The sequence below is a fragment of the Peromyscus maniculatus genome, chromosome 10, assembly GCF_049852395.1.
Source record: "Peromyscus maniculatus bairdii isolate BWxNUB_F1_BW_parent chromosome 10, HU_Pman_BW_mat_3.1, whole genome shotgun sequence".
Classification (NCBI taxonomy): domain Eukaryota; kingdom Metazoa; phylum Chordata; class Mammalia; order Rodentia; family Cricetidae; genus Peromyscus; species Peromyscus maniculatus.
The window spans coordinates 84,967,414-84,988,551 of NC_134861.1; the positions used below are offsets into that span (position 1 = coordinate 84,967,414).

Sequence of the window (21,138 nt, forward strand, 5' to 3'; positions counted from 1 at the left end):
CATGCAATCTTTGTGACATTATTAATTTTTGAGTGGAGGAAGGGGAACAAAGCCAAATGGGACAAAAAATACCATTGAGTTTACTTTGTGTTGGCCAACTATTCCCAGGCCTGAGGGCTCCCATAAAGTGTTGTTAATATGCCTAGTAATATAAACATATATAATGAATATACATGGTATTCTGGAAAAAATTGGGGGTTTACTATGCAGAGAACTTTTCATTTGATGTATGTATGCTTTATGTATTAATATGACAAAACAAAAGAAAGAGAGGATGGGGAAAAAGTACAAAGAGGTTGAAATAATTAAAACGGAAATGACTGATTTAAAGGAGCAAAGAACTCCTTGGTCAGAAGATTAAAAAAATCTGTAGCTGTTATGCCTGTGTCAGAAGACCCCCTGAGCAAGACCACCACAGAGCTGACATCCGATGCAAAACACACAGGGGTTAATTGATAACAAGCAAGCCCAGGCTTGGTCTGTGTCCAGCACTCCAACACAGAGGGTGGAGGAGGATGGCCCTGAGCTCTCAGGATGAGAGTTTTTTTTTTTTTTAAAGGGAAAAACCACAAGCAGCGTGGTATAAGCCTTTGCATCATATGATTGGGTGAGGGTATGTAACCTTTGAATTTACTGGTTGGGGGTTACAGTTATCATTTTTGGGCAGGCCTGGAAGAGTCTCAGGATCTGTCCTTGAGCTGTCATGGAGACTGGCTGACCTAGCACGTAATGACTATAGAGGCTGACTCAGTGGCTCAGGCTCTGTCCTTGACTCATGCACGTAGCTAAGTTGGTGAGAGGTCCCAGACAGTAAACAATTGACTGAACCTTGAGCGGTCAGAGTACGTGTACGTGCAGAAAGGGAGCTGCTGCAAGGACTATGTCTTTTGTTCACAGCCCTTCCAGAAACTGCTTGCTCAAGTCTCAGGAAACTGAAATTGAGGCCTGATCTCTGAGAGAAGACTAGGCAGCCTGTCATGGCATCTGCTTGGTCCTTTCAGTAGCCAATGTGCAGAGTTAGAGAGTGGAGCACATAGTCCTAGATAAATTGTCTTCATAAACGCCCTCCCCTGAAGCAGTGGTTCTCAGCCTTCCTAATACTGCGATCCTTTAATACACTTCTTAATGTTGTGGTGACCCCAACCATAAAACCATTTTTGTTGCTACTTCAAAATTGTAATTTTTGCTGCTGTTATGAATGTAAATGTCTGTGTTTGCTGATGGTCTTAGGTGACCCCTGTGAAAGTGTTGTATATTCTATAACAGGGCCAAGACCCACAGGTTGACAACCACTGCCTGTGGTTATCAGAAATCTGTGCAGAAGAGGAGGCCAAGGGACTGTAAGATCCAGAGCAAATGAATGAGTCTGAGGAGACTACAGGATTGATGCACATATGATTCATGGAGACCGTGGCAGCACACAGAAAGATTGCAGGAACTGAAGCCTGATGGGGCCTCAGCACTGAGAGGGGAAATGGACACAGGGTCCCACACCTAACCAAGAAGCTCTAAGCAACTGATACCCATTGGCAAAACAGTATCAGTTTCCTCCAATGGAGTCTCATTGGATGTATTAGCCACATTTCAGGGTAGTCCCCATGCCCAGGAGTAGTTGGCCAACACAAAACAAACTCAATGGTATTTTTATAGACTTTTGGTCTCATTTTTCTTTGAGCATTTTTTGTCTTATTAATCTTTTACTTTTTTATTTTGATTTCTGGTGTTTTTTGTGGTTTGTGTGTATGTTTCTTCGTTTTGTTTTGTTATTTTGTTTTAAAGAGAAAGAGAGAAAAAAAAACCCACAAAGTTGGATAGACAGAGAAGATCTGGGAGGAATTGAGGTAGGAAAAAACATACAAAATATATGAATTTTTTTAAATAAAAAAGGTTGTCAGCAAATAAGAATGTAAACTATTGATTCAAGAAGATGATTGGCAGCAAGCATAACATAATTTCATTGAGGTCAACATGGGAGAGGCCAATCACATGTCACTGACTGTGTCCTTTCATAGACATGTAAAAGGGAGCAAATTCTTTCTTGTTGGGGCTGAGTACAGTGACTTGAAATGGGGCCCTTCAGCGACGGTAGGGCTAGTACTCAGATGAGGGGAGCTGAAGAAGACATGGACAGCTGTGCCTGCTGGAGCCGCGGGTCTAATAGACTTTCAGTTAGGAAGGAACTCAGTATAAGATGAGCTAGAAGTTCTTGTTCTGAACCAGGCTTTAAGTTGATTCTCTTGCACTTCGCAGGGAAAGGAAGGCCACAGGACCTCATCTCTCAGTGTTGTGCCACCCTCTTGGGGGACTTTCTCAGCTCCATTATCAGTGCAGCAGTGAGGTTTGACCTCCAGAATTCATGACACTCTCCTGAATGGTTGTGCCTGTTTTCTAGCCTTCCCTTCATTGTCGTGACAGATTTCCCCAAAGCTGTTATCGCTTGGTTAGGTTCTACGCCAGTTTACCATAGAAGTTAGAAACTCCACAGGACTGAGGAGAACGAGTTTCTGTGGTGACCCGGATAGTGCATGCATGATCCACTGAATGGTAGGCAGATTAGAATTCCTCCCCCTTCTCGTTTTCTTCTTGCTCTTCCTCCTCCCCTCCTCTTCCTCTTCTTTCTCCTCTTCTTCTTTTGTATATAGTGTCTTTTGTATATAGTGTCTCACTATGCAGCTCTGGCTGGCCTGGATCTCACAGAGATCCATCTGCCTTTGCTTCCTGGGTGCTGGGATTAAGGGTGTGTGTCACCTAGTCCAGCCTCGGATTAAAATTCTTTTAAAACATTATCATGAATATGTATATTATTGGACCGTGTGTTTTAATACTGATATTAAATATAAAGTTACAGGAAGGGGCCTTCTGCATTTCCTCTTTCCTTGTCCTAACTTGCATCATATATCTTGGCCTATATCAAACATATTGGTGGGGTAGACCTGATATTTTATGTCACATCTGTTCATGATTGAGCTAGATTAGGAAACGGAAAAGTGACAATATTAATTCATTTGAATTGTCACTATTGCTGGCTGCTCTGTTACCTACTACTTTACAAAAGGCTATTTTCACATGGTTACTATTATTTTATTATAAGCTCTCCCAAGTGGTAGCCTAATCTGAAGCAGGAGAATAACCCAGAACACAAAGTAAAAACAGTGCACTTCAGTGTTCCCTAAAGGAGGAAGTCACTAAACACTGTTAGAATTTAATATGGCTGCTCACTTACTCTGCAATATGTTTAGTATCTTTATTCCAAGATAAACAGTGATCACATCCTAGTAATATTTTAATATTCTGAAGATTATCAACAACATTTGTGGATAATCAATTTAATATATTCATTTAAGCGATTTAAACTTTTCTACTATAGATTTGTGTCACATTAACTTACAAAGAAGTTGTATTTTTGCTGGATATGATGGGACACACCTTTAATCCTGGCACTCAGGAGGCAGAGGCAGGAGGATTCCAGAGAGTTTGAGGTCAGCCAGCCAGGGATTTCTGGTCCTGAAGACCTATCTCAAACAAACAAGTTATAGTTGTTTTTTTTTGTTTTTTGTTTTTGTTTTTTAAAAAACCAGTGGTATGTTAATACAATTCAATAGAACACAAAATTATACTATGAGAAAGTTGTTTAAGAATATATCTTCTGTATTTCAATAAGGGTCTTGTCAAACAAAGAAACAGAAGTTTGTGATATTTAATTTTATGCATTAGCAATAATTTAACAAAGTCGTGACTCAAGATCACATAGGAGCATTCTCTTGAAGATTAAAACAGAAAGGTAGAAATGCCTTTTGTATGGAATGTAGGTGACAGGAAAGACTGGAGATGCAGAGTCTTTGCAACCTGGGGGTCTTAGGTGTGGGCTGTACTTTTCATCTAGTCCCTCACTTGCGAAACCTTCCATGTTAGAACACAAGGTCCATCAAACAGCAGATGTGTACGTCCAAGGGTTTTGTTTAACTTAAAGAGATCCAACATCTTACAAGTTTTCTAAACAAAGATGGCTGGTTCAAAGTTCCCTGACCAGTGGTATGTAAACTGAAGCAATCAGCACAGCTCTGGTGATGCTCTGTTAAAGTGTCACTATGCGTGGGCTTCAGGGTTTGCTTAGAGAAGCAGTGATAACCTTGGCTCTCTTGAACAGGATTACAGGTGTATTAGTCTGAGACCCACATTCCATGTTTCTAGCAGCAATGTTTGCCTGGAGGTAATGCAATTCCACTTCAGGTTACTTTGGTTCATAAAGCTGGCTTCTTTGATGATCTGGCATGTGGTTTTTCTTGATGCTCCATTAATTTTTTTCTTAGAGCTTAATTTTGTTCATCGTATTCAACTTGGTATAAGATGGACTAAAACAATATGTAGGAATAATCAGTGGTTTTGTAAACAGTGGGTCTAGGTCTATGATTAACTTGAGGTTAGGCTTCTTCTTGGTTGATTTCTTAGTTGCTGGAATAGAAATAGATCTTGATTTTATCACATAAACTAGATGATTCATTATTAATTAGTCATCAGAGAATTATTTTCCCAAGAAAGCGTGAGAGACAGCTGAGGCTGAACCTGTCGCAATTCATTCAATAGGTGTCTGATGGGCAAGAACATATTCAAGAAGCATCATCAGGCCTCCCCAGGGATGAGCCCTCAGCTTTCTTCTATGGGTTCTGAAAGATTGATTTGCATTTCTGCTTTATAATATGTAATCCCAATTGTTGTCATTTCTGATGCCTAGCATCACCCTCTACATGCTAGGCAAGTGTTCTACCTTCCACATGTCATAAAAATAAATTATTTGGCATCTATGTTCAGCCTGTGTATTTTGGGAGGTATGGGCAGTAGTTGGCAAATCTTCATGCTAGTCCATAGATTATCTAAGTATTTTATTTTCAAAATATTCTTTTACAATTCTGTGTACATTGATTATAATTCCCCTCCATTATCCTCTCTTATTCCCTTCTCTCTCCAATCATACCCCTTCTTATTAGGGATTTCAAATGAATACTAGGATAGTGGAAGGCCACTAGACTTCTACTTCATAAACAACCACTCAGCCATATTTTAATTTTGGAAGTATTTGTTCTTTTTAAGTTTTCCTCATGGACTTTGGTGCTGTTAAAATAATTTTACTTGGCAATCTACAAGTCATTTTGTTATATAGCCACATGTCATTATTACAAAATCTTTAAAAGATCTTGAAATAAAAGATTAGTCAATACTGATTTAATTTAATAATGACCACATTTTGAACAAAAATTAATACTCATTCAAACAGTTGATTTCTTTTTTCTTTGAGAACTTAAAGGAGAAGTTTTAAACTCTATAACATTGAGTCATATTTAATTAAGCTCTTTTTTTCCCTCACAGTGCTTGGGATGGAACTCAAAGTCTTTTACATGCTAGGCAAGTGTTCTACCTCTGAGTTATGCCCTATCCTTAAACATACTTTAACTACAGATAATATTGAAAAGTAAAACTAAATGAAAATCAGTGTGGGTCAGAAAATTCAGGTGACATTTTTTCACACAGAAGTGTCACATGCCATTTTACTCTGAAATCAGTAAGTTCATCTCTAAAATTTTAGGATAACATTGTTGTCTGTTAAATGTATTTATTTTGTTACAAGAAGAGAAAAGAGGAGAAAATTTATTGCTTTATGAAGAGGAAACTTTAAAAATTTTTTATCAACTCAGCAAGCAATCTCACTCATTTAACAAATACTTATTAAATACCTAATAATTTACTCAGTAGTGATAGATTTAGAATCAAGATAAGTAAAGTATCAATCTTCAAAGACTGCAGTCTAGCATGAGAAATATCTCAGTATTAAGAGTGAGAAGTTAGGTACACTGAAGACCTTTGAAAAGCAGGATGGACTTTTAGACGGTAGCAATAATGGCCAAGAATGTTGATTATTTGTGAGATTTCATTTTCTAAATACAACAATATGATCTTAGTGATCAACAGGATTTCTTGGTAATAATATTTTTTCAGTGGCATTTTAATCACCAAGTCAATCAAAATGAATGTCAAGAGTTTGTCTCATTTCCTGAGTCACCTCTGACACCACACATTTATTCAGCCTGACTCTTGCATGCTTGGTTAACATGTAGGGAAGCTGAACCAATCAGTGTTTGTCATAAGGGTAGAGGGTGTGTGACTCTTAGACACACAGCAGAGTGGAACAGCTTCGAGTACTGATTTTGAAGATACATTATCAGAGTTTACACCCAACCCCACTACTTGCTAGTTATGGACCCTGAACTAACTAGACCACTTCATCCAGTGTCTGAGTCTCCTCATAGGTTAAATGTACATGCTAAAATAATAGTGCCTACATTGATTACAAGGATAAAACATATGCCTATGTGTAAAGTGCTTAGAGAAGATCACAGTAAGTGCCGTATAGGTTTTTTTTTTTTTTTTCCACTCACCATCTTCCACCCAGTTCCAGTTCTAAAACACTGGGGGTAAATATTTATACTTTATAATATTTTATAAAAATCAAAATTATAGAAAAGACTGGATGGATCATCTGGCCCAGGATCTTTCTTTGATCAAGGAGAAAATCAAGACCCTAGAAAGTTAAGTTACATCTACATAATGTATTTTTTTATCACATCCACATGAAAATGTCATAATGGAGTCCATTATTATGTATAATTAATATGCTAACAAAAACATACAAAGATATAGAAAATTAAATGGAAGTAGGACTCCAAGATGCAGCTTTTATGATGTCACTCATGATGGAGTGGTGATGTAGCTCCTTTGCGGGGGTCGCCTATGTTCCTCAAAGTCAGTGGTTCTCAACCTTCTAATGCTGTGACCCTTTAATACAGTTCCTCATGTTGTGGTGACCCCCAACCACAAAATTATTTTTGGTGCTCCTTCATAATTTTTGTTATTTTGTGATTTTTTGTTATCATTATGAATTGTATATACCTGATATGCAGGATATCTGATAAGCAATCCCTAAAGCATTCAAAACTCACAGGTTGAGGATCACTGCTCTAAGTGATCTGCTCTCATGCTTTGTATATTAACCAAATGAACTCATGGGCTTGTTAAAAAAAAAGTTGAAGTACTCGTCTAATAATCACTTTAGACAATCCTGCATTGGGTAGGAAAATCCAATCTAGCTTCATACTTTTGATTATGTGGGCTTTCTGGATTGTGTGAAGCACACTGGATTAACTACAAAATCTTCCAAGATGAATTGGGATACAACAGCTTTGACTTACTTAGCCAAGCTACGAAAGGGGGTAAGAAAAACCTTGCCTAAGTAAGCTCAAGCTTCTTGTTTTGAATTTACCATGATAAAACTCATGCCCACCATTCTGGAGGAGACATTCATAGTAAGACTATATATATTATGTAGATATGCATATATATACTTTAATACATATATTGAAGTAAAGTAAACTTATTTCTAGGGAAAATATTTATAAATACATTAATTTTTTTCTGCTATAAAGCTCTTGTTACTTCTTAGGTTTCATTGTCGTTGGGGTTGGAGTTAATTTCCTTATTGATCTTTAGACAACAATTGTACCTTGTCACTGTCCTGTTTAAGGACATATTTGCAATGGCAGACACAGATCTGTTTTAGAGACAAAAACATAAAGAGAAAGTAATTGCAGGCAGCTGTAATCATCTCTGCATATGCAAATTTATAAGTGTCTGTGAGGCATATTGAGGATGTTGGCATGGGATTCGAGTTAATATCTCATTCTTTCTTTCATTGGTCAAATATTTGCTGTACCTTCACTATCCAGGAGCTCACTACTTAGCAGGAGTATTCAGCCTCTGATATGCTTCAACTTTGATTTTTGGGCTTCTGTTTTTTTTTTTTTAGCTTATCCTACTAACTTGTTACCATAGTAATTTAGAGTTAAACTGTTAAAGTTCAAAAGGTCACTTTTTAAAGGTCTATTGTATATTATCTTGTGTATACTAATCTTTAAAATGATATCTAATAGGGTTGTTATGATTAGTCCTAGCCAGTTAGATATGATATGGTATCTTGACTTTGCCTGATTCTCTGGTTATTTGAGTGGTAGAAAATTTGGTACTGCAGGCATTGTTGACTCCCCATGGGAGCCCTTATCCTTTCTGAGAAATGGATGGGGGTGGTTCTAAAGAGTGGATGGTGGTGGGAGGAGGGAGGAACTGTGGTTGGTATGTACAATGAATAAAAAAATAAATTAAAAAAATAAAATTTGGAGCTGTCAGGGATTAAACATAAAGTCTTGGGCATACAAGGCAAGAGTTCTATTACTTTTCTACCTTTCTAGTCATAGACATTTTTTCTTAAAGAGAATTTCAGGTTCATAATACAATGTAGAGGTTCCCACATTCTCTCTGTTCCCCTGCCCTGTGCTTGTACAATACCCTTTTATTCAGTACTGGGAAATAAGTTTATGGCTTTGAGTGATATTCTTACCCTTTAAATTTTTTATTCACCGTAATCACCCTGAAATGCCCCCACAGACTTGAATTCAAGCACAAAAAAGTAAGAGCCAGGCTCTTACTAAGTTCCCCATATTGGTATTTTAACTCTGTATCCCTGGCAAGGCTCGAACTCATGATCTTCCTGTCTCAGCTTACAAGCAGTTTGAGTTACAGGCTTGAACACCAAGCCCAGAAGAGTTCATCTTAAGTACTGTACATTCTATATGCTTGGGTAAATTTATGATGTGCACCCATCATTATGATATATGAAGTAGCTAAATTGCATTGACAACCGTCAATTTTGTCTGTTTATTTTTCTTTCCTTCCTAACCCCTGGCAAATGTTGATGTTTTTGTCTCCATTATGTTTTCCCTTTCCTGAGTGTTATGCTGTATGCAACCTTTTCATATTGGCTTCTTAGGATTAATAATATGCATTTAAATTTTCTCCATGTCTTTTTACAGAATGACAACTCATCTGTTTCTAGTGCTGACATGGATATTTTATAGTTCTTTTTCCATATACCTATTAAAAGACATCTTGGAGCTGGACATATAATCTCAGCATTTGGGAGGCGGAGGCTGGAAGATTGCCATAAATTTGACTCTCCTAGTCTACGGGAGTGAGACTATATAAATAAATAGCATCTTAGTTGTTTCCAAGCTTGACATTTAGGACTAAATATTTTATAATATCTGTACAAGGTGTTTGGACAGAGCCCAATTTCCATCTCTTTCGGGTAATTAGCATGGGGTGGGACTTACAGACCATATAGTAAGGACTTTTAGCCTTTGGTTACATGTGATGTGGGACTTCTTTCCTTCCTTATTTGTCATCATTACATCTTTGATGAGGCATCTGTTAAGGTTGTCATCCTATATTTTATAAAGTTTCCTTATTGTTCAATCTTAAGAGTCAGCTACACAATTTTTGGTTGTTTATTTTACTGTTCAGTGTCTTGCAACGTAGTCCTGGCTGTCCTGGGACTCATCATGTAGACTAGCATGGTCTCAAACTGACAGAGATCCACCTACTTCTGCCTCCTGAGTGCTGGAATTAATGGAATTAAAGGCATGTACCACCATGTCTGGCTGATTGCGTGGTTTTAGTAGTAATTCTATATGTTTCTTTTTTTTTTTTCTTCTCCAAATATATGGCATGTTCTTTTATTTTCTTGGCAGTGTCTTTTCAGGACCAGAAGTTGATTTTTCCTGAAACTCAGCCTGTAATTTCTTCTATTTATAGATTGTGCCTTTTGTGTCATATCTAAAATGTCATCACCAAACTGGAGACATCTGGATTTTTTTTCTGTTATATTATCCCATAGGTGTCCTATAGTTTTGTGTTTCATGTCTAAGATATACTTAAAGTTAGTTTGTAATTTTTGTCTAGACTCATTTTTTTTAATGTGTGGAAAATCCCACCTTTTCTTCTTTGTGTTGCTTTTTGTCTTTTCCCAAAGATCATTGACTGCATTCACATGGATCTGTTTCTGGGCCTCTGTTCTGTTCCTTTTCTCTCCCTGCATATTCTTCAGCTGGTGCTTCACAGTCCCAGTCACTACAGCTTTTAATCAATCTTAGAGTTGGGTGGTGTCAGTTCTCTGACTTCGTTCAACATCCTTCAGCTATTGTGGATCTTTTGCCTCTTCACATAAACTTTGGAGTCAGCTTGTCAACTGTTGTAAAATGACTTGGTCGAATATTTTTCATGACTGTCCTGACTCTATTAACCATGTTGAAAAGAATCAAATCAAGACAATGCCAAGTTTTTCTATGGATGAACATGGAATATCTCTGGGTTTTGTTAGCTTTCTGATTTCTTTGATAAATTTTATAATTTCCCTTGTATAAATGTTATACAAAATTTCCTGTTAAGGTTCTTATTCAGTACATCCTTATGCCTAAAGCCCAGGAAAAATCATGGAGGGGAGAGGAAAGACTTTAAGAGCCAGAGGACTAGGATGCCTGTTGCTAGATAGTATTCCCTAGAGATAACATGGAATATGCATGTATGGCATCTCAACAACACAGTTGCTTGAATAAGACCAGTATGACAACACCAGTTGACATAACAATGGGAATGGAAGAAATTCTACAAGGTCCCACACCTCAACGGAGAGCTATAGGTAGCCAATAGTTGCTGAGAAGGAAAGAATCAGTTTCCTACAGGGACAAACTGCCACATGGGTTGTTCAGTCACTGAACGTATGTACATACAGACAATGCTAAATGAACTCAGTAGGTATACACACACACACACACACACACACACACACACACACACACACACACACACACCAATAATGAAGAAGAGGCCATGAATTTGGGAGGAGGCACAGGAGGGGTGAGAGGATGGAGGGAGAAGTGTGAGTGATGTAGATGCAGTGTTCATTTATGAAGTTCTCAAAAAAATTAAATCCTGTTTGTCTGTCTCTGTCTCTGTCTCTGTCTCTGTCTCTGTCTCTGTCTCTGTCTCTGTCTCTCTCTCTCTCTCTCTCTCTCTCTCGTCTTATTAAGGTCTTATCGTATGGTCCTGGCTGTCCTAGAACTCACTATGTGACCAGACTGGCCTTGAAGTCATAGAGATCTGACTTCCTTTGCCTCCCAAGTGCTAGAATTAAAGGAATGTGCCACCATGCCCAGTTAAAACAAAAATTCTTATTATAGATTTGTTTCTACAGATAGATATCTTTTTTGGAGGGGAAGCTAATATAAATGGTATTATCTCTTTAATTTTAAATTCTATTGTCTGTTGTTGATATGTAGGAAAGTAATGAATTCTTATATATTAACCTTATATCCTGAAAACTTTCTGAAATTGATTATTGTGTGAAGAGATTTTTTTCTTTGACTCTTTCAGATTTCCCAAGAAAACCAAAATATCTTAATTTATTTTCCAATTTGTACCCCACTTCCCCCTTTCTTATTGTACTGAGCTAGGTTTCTAGTACAATAATGAAAGGAACATCAACAGCCTTGTTTCTGAACATGTTATTTATTTTTTATAGCACAAATTCATTTCTATTTTGAACCTGTTGGAATAGAGATGTTTCATTTTGTTACATGCCTGATATGTTTTCAGTACTTAGATGTACCAAAGAAAGTGATATTCTCATTTTTATAGCTGAGGAAGTTGGGGCACAAAGAAGTTACCTTGTCCAATGACAAAAGTTCATTCATAGTGAGGGAAGATCACACCCAGCATCCCAAGCATTGATCACTTTTCTGTCTTAATACAGAAGTGTGAGATTTAATTCTCCAAATTAATCACTGCCTTGTATTTGTGAGTGATTGTTTTATTTCGATTATCACTGCAGCTTTCTAGAGCTACAAACTGTCACCCACGTTATAGAATGATGGGGACTCATTGTTTACTCTCCCCAGGTGCAATCTCCTGGTTGATACACAACTGCTGGACTCAGCAGGTCTCCCTAATCCAGGCTAGTCCTTGGAAGGCATCTGCATGTGTGGACTTTCTGTAATTCATTTGCCCAAAGTATACTTTTCAGCGGACATAGTTCACTCTTTGTCAATGAGTGCTGTGGGGGGGTATTTGCCATCTGCTTGGACTTTGCAAATTTCTGTGGTAAAGGATTACAGTGCAACTATCAGGTCAGTGGCCTTTGGCAGTAGATAAGCTGGTGTTGAGAATGTCTGAATGAATTCATTCTTTAATACATCCAATGATTTCTACTGGAAACTTCTTATGCATTAGAGGCATTTGAAACCATTAGAGAGAACTCTTAAGTGTAAAGTGTTGACTGTTTTTATACAATATCAAAACTTAGAAGTTGTCTGAATGAATGGAAGTGTATATTGCTTATAACTGGCACTCATTTCCTCCTGCCTTGCGTTATAGGTTTTGTGTGTATGTATAAGTTTTTTCTCCTTCATCTTTGCTTTTAATTTATAAAATCCTCAAATGAGTTAATGTCACATTATATATATTGTGTTTCATAAAGGCTTAAAACTGTTTCTATACAGCACAAACTGGAGAACAGTTTTTGGATTAACTCTTTGCCCAAATCAAACAACTATATCTATCAATCTTATTCTTTGCACATGATGTTTACTTTTTAGGGTCAAGTTATGAAGGCACAGTCACCAAGATAGATTTCATGTCATGAAAAATACTATATGTTATCATGTTATTGGTTAGTGTGAAGTGACTTGCTAATAATTGTTAGCTAGGTTAATTGATTGATAATATGCAGATTTATCTCCTGGCAACTCATAAGATCTACAAAGGAAGCTAATTGGATTTCCTGTATGGGTTAATTTGGTTTTCATTGTGTGAACAATAGGTATAACCAATTAATTATTCTTAGTGAGTTCTCACAATGTTTCAATATAGTTGGCTCCATTGAGTACTTTAGGTGATAGACAAATAAAATAATGTAAAACCTCTAATGTCTTCAAGGTCCACATAAGATAATAGAGGTCTTAATCTGTTTTGCACAGCAAGTTCATGACACATGCATCCAATCTTCCTTCCCTGCCATCTGCATCCTACATTCTTGCAGTTTTCTTATTATCTCACAGCGGCTTCTTTTCTTTGGGTTCCGTAGGCACGTCCTCCACCCCAAGTCCTCCAGCTTGTGGTACTGAGGGTTCCATCATCAGCACTCGACTCTTCAGTGTGTACACTTTTCCTGAGTGACCAGATGATCTCATTTAAATCCATGACTTTGGACACTAATTAGTAAAAAAAAAAAACAAAACAAAAACACACAGTGAGGACTTCTCTGAATTCTGGATTGTTATATTCTTAGAACAAGGCCGAACAGAAATATTATTTGCCTTCCTTAAATAGAACATATATCTCGCCACCTATCCTACCTACCTAATTCCCTTCTCCCACTGTTGGTTCTATGGGTCAACACCTTACAGTCATTATTGAGTCCAGTTTTGATCTTTATGTTTTATAGTTTGTCCGTAACCGACGACAGCTCTACTCCCTAATTATTGTCAGAATCTGACCACCAGTAACCATTTCTGTTGCTGGCATCCTAGACTGGTCCATCATTGTCTTCTGCCTGGGACAGGGCCACAGCCTGCTGGCTTCCCGGATTCCGTGTAGTCCACTGCAGTCCTCTACATCCAGACAGTGACCTTCCCAAGGCTTCAGTCACAGCTTCTCATGCTGCTTAAGAATTGACTTACACCTTGGCCCAGACACCAGCATAAATCTGGGCCTCCTTGCTGCAGCCTATGTACTCCATCTTCCGCCTCTTCCTGGCCCTCAGCTCCCTTGCTCTCCCATTGTTCACCTCACCACACTTCACTACAGCTGCGCTGACCTCCTCCTTACTATGTCACTTACTGTGTCTCGGATCCACCCAGTCATTCACCCCACTCTCAATCTCATCATGGCTGTCCTCTTGTTGTCACTCAGGCCTCAGCTGGAGTGTCTCTTCCTTAGACAAGCTTCCGAAACCAACACAGCAGTCCCTCACATCCAACGGCTGATTTTCACTGTCTTCAACTCAGCATCCGAGAGTCGCTGGCTCTCTATTGACTGACTTACTCAAGCTCTGTCAGGTAAAGGAATAGGCAAGTTTTACTCAATGTTGAATTTCTAGCACCCACACAGAAGCTGAAACGTTGGCTAACTGGCTTTTATAACTTCATTGTAAGGACAAAGGACACAAAGCCAATTATCTCTAAAGAGTTTTCTAATGGAAAATTCTGCTCTCTTCTCTTAAATGTGAATAATGAGAATAATAACATGTCAAAATTGTAATCAGTTTCTGAGACCTTGATGAAGCATGTCTCTGATCACTTAGAGATGCAGAACTTCATATCCTATGTGGATAACCTGTAGGACAGTGTGGCTACTCTGGTACTGCTTTAGTTCCTTACAGATACCCAACTGACATTCCCTCTGAACACTTTTGAAATAAGACCCTACACTGGTGTTCGTCTGCTTTTTGAAATGGCAGTGATAATGATGTTGGTTAAAATGTACTAAGTATTTAGTCTGGGGAGATGGCATAGTAGGTAACAGCCCTTGCTGTGCAAGAATGAAAACCTGAGTTCAAATCCCTGCCACTGGGGATGGGGTAGAAGGGAGGATCACTGGGATTTGCAGGCTGCCAGCCTAGCTCTAGGTTCAGTGAGAGTCTCTGTTTCAAGAGAATGAGGACAAGAATGACACAGCAGGCCATCTGATGTCCTCCTGGGCCTCTGCAGTGCATGCACAGATGTGCATACCTACATACACACACGTGTGCATATACCACACATATGTATCACATTCATATGCACATATTTTACTTTTAAAACTTTTCACATCAGCATATGCTGATATTCGTCACACTCAATATGCATCATTACCTAGTGAATTCTTGTAGACATTCCATTAGAATTATCCCTAATAATCAGGAGAGAGCCAAGGCACAGTGACAGAGCAATTTACTGATTTCCACATAGTGAGTGGTGGAGCTGGCGTTTGGACTTGGGAAGTCCTTTCCCATTTGTGAACTCTGTGCTTAACAAATGAGTAAGAGTTCTCAGGCAGAATTGACGACAGGGAAGGGAATATGTGGGAAGTTTGGTGAATGCTGCGCCAGCACTTGAATGAACTGGGTGAATAAAGACATAGAATGTGCCCAGCAGCTCTGTGGGGTGGCCTTGCACCTGCTCCAGGAAGTCTCTCAATCTCTGCTGAAAGGAAGCCTACCCTCTCAGCGCTGGGCATCCTGTTTTTCTCCTGCTCCTTCCCTTGATGAGACTTGCATTGTATTTACCATTCAAGGCCACTCTGTTTCTGCCGGGGGCAGTGGTTCTGTATCTGAGCAGCCACCCCTCTTCAAACATTCCACAGATGCTTCATTTAGCTTGCTTAGTTTGAAGGGCAATCATCGGTACAACCAGAGCTCAAACAAGCTCAAACTCTATCTGCTTATGTAGCAAGTGTGCGTGGGCTTGGCATCCGGGGTTAGAATTTTGAAAGCATGTCCTTTCTGTATCTCTATTAGCAAAGACAATGTGACAAAGGAAAAAATATATTAAACACTTACCAAAAAGTATCCTACGACGGTTCTTTTTAAAAACTAAAATAACCAGTATTTCATATGCGCCTATGTGTGCTTGTGTGTGTTTGTGCGGGTATGTGTGCCATGGGAGGCTGCCAGACAACTTGGGGAGTCAATTCTCCCCTTCTGTCAGGTAAGTCCAGGGGCTGAATGCAGGTTGTTAGGTTTTGCGGCAGGCACCTTTGCCCACGGAGCTGTCTCCATCTCCCTACGACTGTTCTAGAAATAGTAGAGTAATAAAAACTAGTAGATTCCATTTTGGATCCACAGTGAGACCAAAAAAATAAAAATAAAATAATAGCCATGGCAACTTTAAAGAAATTCATTATTGACTAACACTCAAACACGTAGAAATTGTACTAAAAGTGTAGCTCAGTGGTCGAACATTTTTATAGCATTCACAAGTCCCTAGGTTCAATTCCCAGCACAGCAAAATAGCAAATAACAATTATATTTATTAATTGGATAGCATCTGGTATGTTGATATGAGTATACACTGCATAATTTTTAAAATCACATTTATTTATTTGATATTTTTATTATTTAAGATTATTTGCACGTGTGTGGGTATGTGCTGCGAGGACAGGGGCCCACGAAGGCCAGAAGTTTGGATCCCATGGGAGCTGGAGTTATGGGAGCTGACTATGTTGCTGTTAGGAACCAAATTTGGCCCCTCTGCATGAGCAGTTTATGCTCTTAACTGCTGCGCCATCTCTCTAGCCCCACACATCGTATAATGTTGAAGTTGAGTTAAAATATATCCATCTCTTCAAACGTTTCTCATTTTATTATGGTGAAAACTTTAAAAATCCTCTTTTATCTTTAAAAAAAAATCTTTCCTAAGCAGGTTTTGTTTATTTGTTTATATGTATAAATAACAACAATAGTTCAAGAAGACGGGGCTGTGAATTTAGGAGGTGTTTGGAGGACATGGGATGGGTAGGAGACGGGATGAAGAAATGATCTAATTATATTTTAATTGAATAGAAAAGTCTTGTCAATGTTATTGTTCTTTAATGTCAATGTGCTGTATTATCGCACAGCAGAACTTCCCACTCCTATCCAACTTTAACATAACAGCCATTGATCTGTCTTTCCTGGTTCTTGCCTTTCTGCCACTCTCCCCATCTCCTATAACCACCTTTCTACTCTATGAGATCAGCGTTTCCAGAATCCACACATGAGCAGGTCATGGAGCACTTGTCTGCCTGTGCCTGGTTCATTTTCCTCAACGTCACAACCCCTCATCCCTCCCATGGTTTCTCAAAAGACAAGATTTCATTCTTTGGCTGAACACTGTTCTTCAGAGCCATGGGTCTGCTGTTGCGTCACTTCCTGGGCTCTAGCCAGTGTCTTTTTCTCCTTCCTTCAGATTGTGTTATGTCCTCTACCAGCTGCCTGTTTTCTTGCTGGGATTCCTACAGAGAAGGTGCAAAGCATCCACGAGAGAGACTCTGAGGACAAAGAATAAAGAAATCACCAGGCACAAAGTTCATCTTCACACCACTTTGGAAGAAGAAACACATGGCCTTTCCTCTGAAATCTTCACCATCAACAACCACGGATGTAACTTTGCCAGTACTATAGTTTTGAAGGTCTATAAGAGAGCAACCATACTGTTGATTTTTCTATACTAGGAATTGAATTTAGGGCCTCATGCATTCAAGGCAAATATTCTACCCCTGTACTATACCCCAGTCCCCTAATTCATAATCTGCTCTGCTCACTGGTTTGGATCTTAGACATGTTATTTAATCTTTTTCATTCTATTTTAACCTGAGTTTTATAAAACAAGACAGCAATGATGTCCTGAATTAAAGTCCTCAGGGCAGAACAAGCGCACTAATATGCATAACTACCTCCAAGAGCTGCCACAGTCAGGCATTTTATTAATTTTTGTTAAATACATGACAATCCTTGGTGTCTTTTCCCTCCACACATACTCAGTGCTCTGTAGGGTTACTGTGCCTCCCACGGAATGTGAAGGCACCTGAAACGTTTGCATTTGCTCTCTTCCAAATGCAAAACTAATAGTATGAACAGGAAAATATTTACAAGTACAAAATAGTTACAAATTAGTAAATCATTTAACTTGAGGAGCCATCACTAAGGATGAAAACAAAATAATAAATATAATAACAATATAACAATATAGGCCTGGAGAAAAGGAGAACTAAAGATGCTCTTGAAAGACAGGAGGATTTACATAGACTACTTGGGAAGGTAGTCCTATAAGCAGAGCTTGTGGTCTGGAAATGAACATGCCAACTGGGAGAAAGGAAGGTGACTTTAGTGTACCTTGTATGTTGCTTACCTAATATGGTATTTTGTATTTTTTTTTTTGGCTTGCAAACATAAGTTATGATTAATGATGGACTTTCTATGTGTGAGAGAAATAAAGGATGATGCCATAGAACTCATTCCTTCATTTGTTTTTCATCCATGTACTCATCCATTCAAAAGGCATTTTGAGCATCCATGATGTGTCAGCCCTGTGCTAGCCACCAGGGTGCTGCAGCAAGGAACAGAGAGAGCTCTGCTTTCTGGGACTTTGTCAGTTAGTGGAATCAGATCACAGACATTGTGAGTACCAAGCACAGAGCCTTGGCATTTACTTAATGGGCAATGGGGAATCATCCAAGCATATTTAAAAAGCGGCATTGTTTTGGAGTTTTTCAGAGTAGATGAGGACAAGAGGTGTGGACATTGTTTCTGAACCAATCGAGAGAACTTGGAAGTGAGACCTTAAATCAGCAGGGCTAGTGTGCTGGGCATAAAGATAAGTGAGAGGTTGGATCAAAATCATTTAACTAAAAAGTATACAATGGATCAAAATATTTAGATTAAGTTACTCCAAAGCTATGCATATGGGTGACATGGAGAATTATGGTATCATAAGCCAAATACCTCTTTTCCTCCCTTGCAACACCCCCCCCTCCAATGCTCAGGGATCACTTTTAAAGATGGGCCAGAAATATCCTAAGAGCCAGGAGGAGGAGACTTTTTCAGTAAAAGAGTATTTTTCAGATTTGACTGAAGCTGCACACATGAACTCACAGCAGCTGGGACGGCATTCGAAGGCTTGCACAAGGTCAAGACAACATGTAGGGGGAGGGCTCATGAAGCCTCACCCCTACTTGAGGATCTATTGACAACTGATAGCTGCTGAGTGAGGGAGGCTTGGGCATGCAGGTGCTGAAAGGCTATCCATGCTCCAGGAGATAGTCCCACACCTATGCACATATAGGAAGCACTAAGTGGACTCAGTGGGTATTTAAGGGAGGGAGGGAGAGAGAGAACACATGAAGTTCAGAGAGAGAAACGGGGTGGGATAGAGAAGACAGGGCAGGGGAGGGAATGGGGAATTAAAGCACATTATATGTATGTATGAATGTTAATAAATATATTTTTACTGAGACAGCATTTCTCTCCGTAGCCCTGGCTGTCTTGGAACTCACTCTGTAGACCAGGTTGGTCTCAAACTCACAGAGATCCACCTACCTCTGCCTCCCTGGTGCTGGGATTAAAAGCGTGTGCCGCAACTACCTGGATAAATAAAATATTTCTAAAGGTAAATTTAGAGAAAATTAGATGAGTGCCAGGGAATGGTAACCAGCTGGTTCTGAATACACGGCCATTCCGTGCTCATGTCAAGTGGGTTTCATGAGAAGGGATGACTCTCCATTTTACTTTTGACAGTGACTATTAGCAAGAGAAAAGGTTTTATGTGAAGAGCAAATATAGTCAAGCAGAATAAAGTTTTCAGAGATGGCACCAATGCTCCTATCTGCAATGGATTTTAGTTAGTTTCTTTCCTTTTCATTCTCTCTCTCTCTCTCTCTCTCTCTCTCTCTCTCTCTCTCTCTCTCTCTCTCTCTCTCGTGTGTGTGTGTGTGTGTGTGTGTGTGTGTGTGTGTGATGCTGGGGATGGAACTCAGGGCCTTGTATGTAATCTATGACTGTGCTCTATCCTCAAAATGTTTTATCAATTCAATTCATTTTGCCTAATTAAAAACTACTTTCACAACACACAAGTTCATGATTGTGTGAATACTGTCTTAAAGGTAGTTAGAATTGAAATGTTGTTATACTATTATAAGTATTTTTGGCAGTAAGGATCCTGTGGAAGATAATTAAAGGTGGATAGAGATTTTAGTGCTATGATTAAGAAATATGTTTAAGTTAACAAAATATACAACATAATTCAGAATATTTAGGTTATAAGCAGAGCATCTTCCAACACAAGAGCAAGTTAGTCATTTCATACCGTGTGGATAACAAAGGACATTAGAAATAGCTACATTTGAAACATGTGCATTATGATTTAAAATGAGTAAATATGTAAAGACATGACTATGAAAGTTTTCCTATTTAGTAAAAGGATTGTCAACAATATCTCTCTTCCCTATTCTTGCAGCCACACTTGTAATGTGATGTTTCCCATGAGTATTTATAGTTTTAAGTGACACTGAACATGAGCCAAAGAGCCATCTGTGGGCTGGTGTAGAGTGTTGTAACTGTCACTTTAATTTTATAATTAAGGAACAACTGCATGTATCTGATAAAGGGCCACAAACATGTTTCTCTATCACAATGGCTTCATTTGCAGGGTGGCTGAGACATTCGGAGGACATACATATTTGAATTTCTGCAGCACCCCTTTTTCTTACTCAGCTAAGCAGATTACCAAAGAAATGTGTGTGTCAAATAATATTGCTTTGAGATTTAGATTTGTGTGGAGAGGGCAAAGAAGGGACATTATAATCACCAGCATTTGAGTGATAGATGTAGTGGGTAGATCACTGGACTAAAGAGACTTTTGTAAGCCTAATGGCCTGAGTGTTTTTAGCCTCTTTAATTGGTCAGGAGTGAAGTAAGACAGCTCTGCCAACCAATTTACCTCTACCCTATTCCTCTAACCCTGCGAGTACTCATTGCCATGTAATGAGAGAAGTGGGGGAGATCGTACGATGCGAAATTGCTCACAGCTGCTTATTACATGTGCAACTCTGTCTTCACTGGTCAAGTTAAACCAGCAACCAGTGAATGTTCCGAAAGGCTGCTGGACCCTAGGCATGTTAAGACTGAGTTTGGGATACAGTGAGCTTGTGCTTTTGCAGACCTCCTTGTAGGCTGAATATAGAACACAAACTGTGAATTTCAATTGCATGGAAACGTTAATGTAGCAACCTTAGGGATTAATAAAAAGACAGAAAAAGCAATCTTTGAACAGCCCAAGAGAGACACCAAAGTTTACTGGCCAAAGTTCAGGCCTTAGCCACTGTTTACAAGAACAACTAACCTTCTGTCCTAGTGGACAGGACCTATGTGGTGACATTTGGAGACCCATGGAACCACGGCTTCAGGCACGTTCCATCCTGAGTGCTATTCCATTCACTGTGTGAGGATATTGAGTAACTGCCCCTCTAAACATCTCTATTTGAGGGAAGGTTAGGTATGGTTTGCAGACATTGCACCCACTAGATTTGTCAGAAAGTTTAGAAATGGAAATTAATATGGTTATATATTAGAGTAAGCATATAATATTAGAGTAAAGGTACATGGAAATTAGAGGCTGGTTCATAGTGGAGAAGTGGAGCACATCCTGATGGTGAGACCAAGGCAGCTGTTAGATGGTGTAGATGGCA

The 21,138-nt window shown here is 38.9% G+C and overlaps 1 long non-coding RNA gene across 1 annotated transcript; it reads left to right on the forward strand.

The window, feature by feature from the left end:
* The first annotated feature begins 11,798 nt into the window (after positions 1-11,798).
* On the forward strand, positions 11,799-17,910 carry LOC121832620 (uncharacterized). The gene is made up of 3 exons (XR_006076242.2): positions 11,799-12,065; positions 13,849-13,994; positions 16,863-17,910. It is a non-coding gene; the product is annotated as an uncharacterized LOC121832620 (long non-coding RNA).
* Positions 17,911-21,138: the final 3,228 nt, after the last annotated feature.